Below are 10,147 nucleotides of genomic sequence, written 5' to 3' on the forward strand. Positions count from 1 at the left end.
TTATTTAAAACAACAAAAGAGTGTTTTTTAAAAATTTATTTATTTTTAATTGGAGGATAATTGCTTTACAATATTTTGTTCGTTTCTGCTATACATCAACATGAATCAGCCAGAGGTATACATATGTCCCCTCCCTCTTAAACCTCCCTCCCACCTCCTACCCCATTCCACCTCTCTTGGTTGTCACAGAGCACTGGGTTGTACAGCAAATTCCCACCAGCTATCTATTTCACATGTAATGTATATGTTTCAATGCTACTGTCTCTATTCATCCTACCCTCTCCTTCCCCCACTGTGTCCACAAGTTCGTTTTCTGTGTCTGCATCTCCATTACTGCCATGAAAATAGATTCATCAGTAAAGGTTTTATTCATATATATATATATATATATATATATATATATATATATCAGCAAGGCAATTCTGCCCATCATAGTCTCAAAGATCTGGATTCAAGAACCTTCTATCATTTTAAGGTACTGCTACCCAACACACAATTTTAATGTTTGCCAAGAAAGAGAAACAAAACACTGAGATCCCCACAACCTCCTAGTGTGAAAGTCACTTCTGTTCCCCTGGCCATGTATAAATCTAAGGAGTAGATGCCCAAAAGGAAAGGAGAAGCATAAATTATTATGAGCACTAGAAAGATACAGCACAGTTGTCTGTATTTGGAATTTAGATTGCAAACTCAACTTTTGTGGACATTTCTCTTTCCGTACTCTCTCTATCATCTCTTGTCCAAAAATCTACTTTAGAGATAAAGCTTTTGTTTTTTTTCCCTGAATTTAGTCTCCCACAACACCAAGATAAGACTTGATATTATATTTACAGCTCAATAAAATTAGTCCTTAGAGCTACTGCAAGATAAGTTCACTAAGTCAGCAGTTGTCTTGACTTGCATTTGGGGTTTGCCATTGTCTCTGTGTCAATCTGACAATTTTTAAATGTTTGACTAATGATGGTTTTTAAGCCTCATCCTTCTCTTTTCTCTTCTGTCCCACATTTGGGAAAGCTGATAAAAAGCCTAGATGTTCCTTGCTTTGACACTGGTGGGGGATTCAATCCTTCAAGTTCATCCTGGTGGGACCCTCACTCCAGCCTGATACACATGGTGTATGCATGCTCAATCGTGTCCGACTCTTTCTGACCTCATGGACCATAGCCTGCCAGGCTCCTCTGTCCATGGGATTTCCCAGGCAAGAATACTGGAGTGGATCGCCATTTCCTCCTCCAGAGGATCTTCCCAATCCAGGGGTCAAACCTGTGTCTCTTGTGTTGGCTGGCAGATTCTCCACCATTGAGCCCCCCTGATACTCTAACCACCTTAAAGACTCCAAACCAGTTTCCTTTTTCTACTCTCTCAAAGCATTTTTCAGCTCAGTAGGGAGTCCTCTCCCGGTATTTTTGAAAGACCTTATTATATGAGACATCAATCTTCTCATGCCCTCTTGATGCGTGTGTGGAACTATCAATCTCAACATCAAACCAGATTGTGAGTTGTGGTCCATCTTTGCAGGGTATACAAAACACTTTGCTTCTTCCATACACCATATAGGTGCAGGTTAACATCAGTTGAAATCCTAGAATGCTGGTACTAAGCTCTAAGCATGTACAGAATCTCAACTAACTTTACCTGTTTCGGGGCCAAAGAAGTCCATAGTTTCTTATGCATATTGTTATGTGCTGCTGATTCATCAGCTCTTTGGAGATATTCTCTTGTATTTTTTGAGTTCAGCAATGTGTCTTGATTAAAAAAAATTAACTACGGCTGCTATGGATCTGTGCAGAAGAAAGTGGAAAGAGCTATGAAGTAGTTTGCAAGTAAATAAGCAATGACGATACAAAGTGACAAGTGTTACAACATGGTAGTAGCATCAAAAAATTTGGGAGAATTTAGACTTTTCCCCATAACCCAATTAGGAAATGATCAGGTAAATCTTCTGGGAAAAAAATGAATATGCTTAAAAATTGAGTAAGTAGATACTGAAACCAAGGAACGAAGAAGAGAAGTAATTATTCAACACAAAGGAAGCAGCTTTAGTGGATGCCTCAGAGCCAAATTCATTAATGACCTGAGGAGTTCATAGGCTCCTGAGTAGAATGGGGGAAACCTAGTGACTTACCAAAGGCGAGGTGAAGACATAGGTGTCATCTGAATCTTGAAGGCTATTGGTACACTTTTACTTTCAGACTTTTCCTGAGGGACATGGGAAGTCACTGCAGGATTTTAAGTAGGATAAGTGGCTTTATCAGAACAACAGTTTAGGAAAAATTCCTCTGGCTGTTGAGTGGTCACAGAATTGACGTGGGAAGAGCTAGAGGTCAGCAGAGCAGTTTGGAGGCTGTGGCTGTGATCTAGATAAGAGGTGAAGATTGACACTCCTGGGAGTAGTCAATGGCAAGCGAGAAAGGCGGAAGGATTCGAGGTGCTTCAAAAGTTCAGAAGGCAGAAGCAACAGAACTCATACGGCATCAGAGTCATGACACCCCCGAAGCCCCCTATCACCACCTCCCCCAAGCTGGCCTCTACCCACAGCCCCAGGAGTCCTGGCCCCGCACCCAGGAACAGCTTTGCCAGGCCATGCCTCCGGGAGGTTCACCAGTCATCAGCATCAGGGGCTTTGAAGCTGCTGCGGTCCAGGCATGGCCCTGTGCCGGACCAAGTCCTAGGAGACCCGGGAGGCGGGGGCCCAGGCTTGGCCGAGCAGCGGGAGCATGCTGTGGGCCGGGTGCCATTCTGAGGGCTGGTTCCAGTGTCGCCTGGACCCTGGAGCCACGTGGCCAACCGTATGTGGTCCTGGAAATCTGTGAATTTGGGGACTTCCCGAGTAGTTCAGTTGATAAAGAATCTGCCTGCAATGCTAAAAACCTGGGTTCTCTTCCTGAGTCGGAGAAGGAAATGGCAACCCACTCCAGTATTCTTGCCTGCAGAATCCCACAGACAGAGGAGCCTGGCGGGCCACTGTCCATAGGGTTGCAAGAGTCAGACATGACTTAGCGCTGTCTTTCTTTCTTTATACTCATAATGGGGATTCCTTGGTGGTGGCTCAGCGATAAAGAGCCCACCTGCAGTGCAGGAGATGCAGAAGATGCAGGTTCAGTCCCTGGGTCTAAGAGATCCCCTGCAGGAAAGCATGGTAACCTACTCCAGGATTCTTGCCTGGAGACTCCCAGGGACAGAGGAGCCTGGCGGGCTACAGTCCATGAAGTTGCAAAGAGTTGGACTCAACTGAAGCGACTGAGCCTACATACTCATGATAAGAATAAAGGAGAAACCATGGGGTGAGGAGAAAGTTACAGGAACTGGATGATCATTCCTTGAGAAATAAAATGCAGGTGAAGCTCATTGTATAAATTTTATAGAAGCTATGGGAGATTAAACAAATGTTTTACTTTGATTATATCACAAATTGTGTTTATTTCATAAACTGGTTACAAAAAGAAAGGGGAAGAGTAAAAAAGTCAAAGAGCAAAGGACTGAAGCTGCACCCTACTGAGTTAGTCTGGTACAATTTCTTCGGAAGCCCCAGCAAGAGGATTTCACTTCCATCCCATTGGCTAAAACTGGTTTACATCATCCCTCTGCTGACAAGAGAATCTGGGAAAGTGGGCATTTTGAAAATGTTGTCATTCCGGAAAAAAACTGGGGTTTTATGTTGGGTAGACAATTAGCAGCCACCGCCATAAATTACCTATAAAATGTCACAAAAGAAGAGACCAACATGTGTTTGAATATATAAGCAGAGCTCAATAATGAGATCTGGACTGAAAATAAAGATTTGAGAAGTTTTAGCATTAGGATGGCAATTTAACCCACAGAAGTGCATGAGATTATTCTGAATGGTAAGGAACTGAAATAAGAATAGAGAAGAAATTGATACGGTCAGTCATTTAAAAAATATTTTAAAAAATTGAAGTGTAGTTGATGTACATTATATATCATAGTATACAATATAGTGTTTCACATTTTTTAAAGATTATACTCAATTTCTGGTTATTATAAAATATTGGCTGTATTCTCCACATTGTACAATATATTTTTGTAGCTTATTTAATTTTTTATTTCATTTTTGTCTGTCTGGACTGTTTTTTGGCTGTGCTGCCCTCTCCAGCATATGGGATCTTAGTTCCAGTTCCCAGACCAGGGATGGAACCTGCATACCCTTGCATTGAAAACACGGAGTCTTAACCACTGGATTATCACGGAAGTCCATCTTTAGGCTTATTTTATACCTAATAGCTTCTACTTCTTCATCTACTCCCCCTATATTGCCCCTTCCACCTTCCCTGTCCCCACCAGTAACTATTAATTTTGCTCTCTATATCTGTGAGTCTGCTTCTTTTATTGTTACTCACTTGTTTGTTGTGTTTTTTAGAGTCATTCAATTAACTGTATTTAGTAATAATCTACACAGCAGCAGAAGCAGAAACCTAGAATAATTTCAAGTCTGCTTGGTCAGCTGGGTGCCCGGCAGCACCATCACGATGATAATAAGTGATGCAGCAGGAGGAACAGGATGGCTGGAGAAAATGAGCAAAAACATCCTGGCTGTGCTGAGCTTGAAACCTAGGGGGTGATATCCAGAAGGGGATTTAAAATAAAAATATATATGTCTGAATAAAATTTAGGGTTGGAGATAATGATTTAGGAAACATCTGTGAAAGCATATGCATACTAAGTCACTTCAGTCATGTCCGGCTCTGTGCGACCCCATAGACGGCAGCCCACCAGGCTCCCCTGTCCCTGGGATTTTTCAGTCAAAAGTACTGGAGTGGGTTGCCATTTCCTTCTCCAATGCATGCATGCATGCTGTCACTTCAGTCGTGTCTGACTCTGTGCGACCCTATGGACAGCAGCCCACCAGGCTCCTCTGTCCACGGGATTCTCCAGGCAAGAGTACTGGAGTGGGTTGCCATTTCCTTCTCCAGTGGAAGCATATAATGGTGGGTAAATGAGTACAGAAAGAAATCAAAGATACACTTTGAATTACACTAAAACATGGAAGTGAACCCTAACTGCCTATTAATTTCCTTACTAATTCCTATGTTTGACTCACTTTCCCTAGCTAAATTGTAATCCCTTTGAGAGAAAAATAAAACAAAGCAAAAGAAATGTATTTCAGAGTACAGAATAGATTACTTAACAGATGATAGGTGAGGAAAAAAAAACAACACCACCTGGTCAGAAGACAGAATACAAGCATATTGGATGCATCCATTGGGTACAGAAGATAGAAAAGCATATTAAAGAAAAAAAAAGAAATTAAATGGATAATTTGGACTAAAAGCCACTGAAATCAGGTTATTAAATAACTAATATTCACAACATGATCCACTTTTGATTGGAAAACTCAAAGTGTGGTTTTCATGAGACAGACCTGAATTCTAATGAAGTTATTGAAACTCTTACTTTCACATGCGTAGGGATAACTTAAGTTGTATTCAAGTGTTGTGTGATTCTGTTTCTAAAGTAACCTGCAAAATGATTTTGAGGTAACACTAGCCCCTAAACCTAAGAATCACTTGGGAAATTCAGGGGTTTAATTGGCTTGAGTCTTCAGACTCAGTCTTCTCATCTTCGGTTTTAATTTTCTAAGTCATCCCTGAGGAGTGATTGTCTTCTAACCAGGAAACCCCTTCCAGTCTAAATCCCTTTCAGGTTGTGGCTGGGGCTCAGGGCGGGAGGGAGCCTCCAAACAGGGGACATCCTAAAATTCCCCGGATTCTTCAGATTCAGCCACCACCTGGGCTTCATTTCTTTTCAAACCAGACCAATAAAAGATTCGTCAGCACTCTTCCTGGGGGTAAGGGTCACTTTTTTCTTAGATAAGAGGTCAAGCGAAGAAAGTAGAATCTATTTGTTCCTCTTGAAACTAAGGACAAAAGGGTCAAAGAAAGTGCTTTTGCTGCTCCATTTAGCCATTCTATGTTGTTATGAGCAAGTGGTTTTAAGCCTGCCTCAGCTCTATCCAAATCCCTGTTTAGATATCAGAGTCATATCTCCCTGATCCGGCTACTCGCAGCCTGCATTAGCTTTACCCTCCGCTGGTGCCTTGTGGTTGGGAAATGAATCACTCAGATTCATGCCATTTTGACAGAGAGCTTAGAGGCAGCTCAGCCTGGCAGAGTTGGCCGCAGTGTACAAGGGCAGCCTAGACCCGCCACGCTACACTAGGGTCTGTGTAGCTGAGCTGCTTAATTGGGTTCTTGCTCTTCACAAGCCTCCAAATAGCTCCTCGAGTCCCAGAGTTGGTGGTGGAATTTTTTTTTTTCTCTCTCTCTCTCTTTTTTTTTTTTTTCATCTGGCTAATAAGATTTTCCAAGTCACCAAAGCCAGAGGGGTTTGGGAAAGAAAAAGCCTTCTTTGTTAAACAAAGCAAGTTCTATGGGACTTTCTGCCTTTGAATTTAGGGAACCCATCCCAATTAAAGTGTGAAATGATTGTGAATATGGAGGGATCTCAGTGGAAAAAGCGGCCTCCAACCCTGATGAGCATGGGCTCAGAATGTTAGTTTTAGTGCAAATCCCTTCTTTGAAAGATCCGGAGGCTAGGACTTTGTTACAAAGAATTTAGAGAAACATCACAGAGTCAAAGGCAGCAAGAGACTCTGCAAAGAGTCTAAGAATTTAAAATGTGTTTGTTTTTCCAGCTATCATGCTACAGATTTTTTTTTTAATAAAAACTCAAGAAGTAGACAGCATTACCAGATGAATAGAATTCAGTAAAATTTCCTTTGAAAACTGCCAAGTGAAGTGATGCATCAGGTCATAGTTCAGCCTTCTAAGCCAAGGTAGGTGTCCTGAGGTATTATTTTCATCTAGAATAATATATGTCATGTAAATTTACACTAAGCTCTATGTCCTGCAAATGTATCCATATTTAACATGATGATATATCGCGTTACATAGAAAGGGCAGACACAATAGGAAATGGCCTTCATCCTTCAACAGCATTTTGAGCAATGAGACTAACAGAGGAATAATCCTAAATGATTAGCTGTGTGCATGCTCAGTTGCTCATTCGTGTCTGACTCTTTGGAAACCCAGGCACTATAACCTGCCAGGCTCCTCTGTCCCCGGGATTCTCCAGACAAGAATATTGGAGTGAGTTTCCCTTTCTTCCTCCAGGGGAACTTCCCGACCCACGGATCTAACCTACATCTCCTGCATTGGCAGGTGAATTCTTTACCATTAAGCCATGCCTAACTCCAAAAATACATTCAATGGCCTCTGAGATTTGAATAAGGGTACTTTTGTCTCCTTGAGAATTTGGAGATCCTGAAGGTTATATGCAGAGACTTCATGAGAAATGCTGGGCTGGAAGAAGCACAATCTGTAATCAAGATTGCTGGGAGAAATATCAATAACCTCAGATATGCAGATGACACCACCCTTATGGCAGAAAGTGAAGAGGAACTCAAAAGCCTCTTAATGAAAGTGAAAGAGGAGAGTGAAAAAGTTGGCTTAAAGCTCAACATTCAGAAAACGAAGATCATGGCATCTGGTCCCATCATTTCATGGCAAATAGATGGGGAAACAGTGGAAACAGTGTCAGACTTTATTTTGGGGGGCTCCAAAATCACTGCAGATGGTGACTGCAGCCATGAAATTAAGAGACACTTACTCCTTGGAAGGGAAGTTATGACCAACCTAGATAGCATATTAAAAAGCAGAGCCATTACTTTGCCAACAAAAGTCTGTCTCGTCAAGGCTATGGTTTTTCCAGTGGTAATGTATGGATATGAGAGTTGGGCTATGAAGAAGGCTGAGCACCAAAGAATTGATGCTTTTGAACTGTGGTGTTGGAGAAGACTCTTGAGAGTCCCTTGCACTGCAAGGAGATCCAACCAGTCCATCCTAAAGGAGATCAGTCCTGGGTATTCATTGAAAGGACTGATGCTGAAGCTGAAACTCCAATACTTTGGCTACCTCATGCGAAGTGTTGACTCATTGGAAAAGACCCTGATGTTGGGAAGGATTGGGAGCAAGAGGAGAAGGGGACGACAGAGGATGAGATGGCTGGATGGCATCACCGACTTAATGGACATGAGTTTGAGTGAACTCCAGGAGTTGGTGATGGACAGGGAGGCCTGGCGTGCTGCGATTCATGGGGTCGCAGAGTCGGATACAACTGAGAGACTGAATTGAACTAAACTGAAGTTATTTGCTATGGGGCCATCCTGTGTACAATGTTCAGTAACATCCCTTACCTCTCTACCCACCAGATAGCAATAGCACATCACCCAACTTTTGCAATGTAATATGTTTCCAGACATTGGCAAATGTTCCCTGGGAACAAAAGTTGCCCCAGCTAAGAACCTGTGACAGAGATGGTACGTAGTCCATGAGCATGGATGAGTGTAGAAAGTAAGATGAGAAGAGTCCTCAGGATAAAACACTGAAAGGCACCCCATTTAGGAACCAAAAAAGGAAAGAAAATACCCTAAGAGAGATTGAGAAGGATTGCTGAGAGAAGTAGGGAAAAAATACAGAAGCCAAGGGAAAATGTTTCAGTATGCATGCATGCATGGTAAGTCGCTTCAGTCGTGTCCGACTCTGTGCGACCCTATGGACAGCAGCCCACCAGGCCCCTCTGTCCATGGGATTCTCTAGGCAAGAATACTGGAGTGGGTTGCCATTTCCTTCTCTTATGTTTCAGTAAGAAAGATGTAATTCCTAAGGGCAAATGTGGATAAGAGATTAATTCACGTGGAGCCTAAAAGGCAGCTGTCTGTTTAGCAGCAAGGGTGTCAGTGATGATCTCAGTGAAGATAATCTTAACAGCATAGGGAGCAAGGACCAGAGGGAGGTGGGGTGAGGAGTAAATGAATTTACATTGTGTTTTTGTACTATTTTGGCCAGGCATGAGCGCTCAGACAAGAAAATATGGACAGTTAAAAAGGTCTTGTCTTGGGGTTTTGAAAGAGAGTTCAAGAAATGGTTCAGTGGCAAAGGGAAGTTGATGATAATGGCAAGAAAGTGGTTGTGGTAGGGAACTATGAAATGTAAACTATGTAATGAAGGAAATGGATACAAGAGAGAATTGATGGGTAGATAGAGAGTCTGGATAAACTGACAAAGTAGAGAGTTTGAATTCAAGGTTTCTATAAGGAGTAAGTAACATGAGAATTACTGAGTGGAAAATTTGAAAGTACCTATTAATAGGATAGTGATCAACCAAATTGGGCTTTAGTTTCCTTATCAGTTAAGTTCAGGGGATTAACATAGATATCCCCAAATTTTTGCAGTTTTGTTTTAGAGTAATAAGAATCTTTCTGATTCTTAGGTGATAGAAATATGACTTTAGGAAATTAAAGATATGTGTATATATTAATATAATTTTGTATCTAAAAATGTTATTGATAAAAAAAATTTTCTGAGAGTTCTGATTTGGGGCCATCCCAATTTTGATGCTCAAAGTTTGATACTATAAATTAAGGTATTTTATTCCCAACAATTAGGTCTAACTCATGTTGATAGGTTCTTCAATTTAGAAAGAAGAAACCATAAATATATGAGATAGTTTTTGGTGGTTCAATGACTTTGGATAGGAGCATAAATTCCCAAGAAATACAAAGATCATGGAATCTTGGTTCCTGTGGGCATACTTGTGTGTGATTTTCCTCTCTCTCCTGTAACCTTTTCTGAAAGGTTAACAACAATAGAGGCTTAAATGCTGTATCTTACAGTAAAATGAGATGGTTATAAAATAAGGTCAGAAAATATGGGGATATACACCTCTGTTTTGCCTTCTGACGCTCTAGGCAGACATCATGAACTGATTTGAGCATGCCTTCCTCCAGAATGTGGACATGTGCTTATGGGCATAATTCTTACCTCTGGCTGAGCATCAGAATCATTTGTGGAGATTAAAAAGAAAATCAGGCTTCATCCTAGATTTACTTAATCAGCACTTCAGTGATCCTGATGTACTCAGCCTAAGACTGATTTTCTACACATGGCTCCAAGCAGACAGATTGGAGTTGGCACTTGAGATGAAAGATACATTATCTCAGCTGGAGAATAACTGCCAACTCTCACCCTCCTCTCTCTTCCCTGTAGCTCTATTTTACAAGGTGGAGATGCATTTCACTTCAAAAAGTTGCCAATTCTGAATTAGAGAAAGACTTAATCCATAAATGAGC

The sequence above is a fragment of the Bos taurus genome, chromosome 4, assembly GCF_002263795.3.
Source record: "Bos taurus isolate L1 Dominette 01449 registration number 42190680 breed Hereford chromosome 4, ARS-UCD2.0, whole genome shotgun sequence".
NCBI classification, from domain to species: domain Eukaryota; kingdom Metazoa; phylum Chordata; class Mammalia; order Artiodactyla; family Bovidae; genus Bos; species Bos taurus.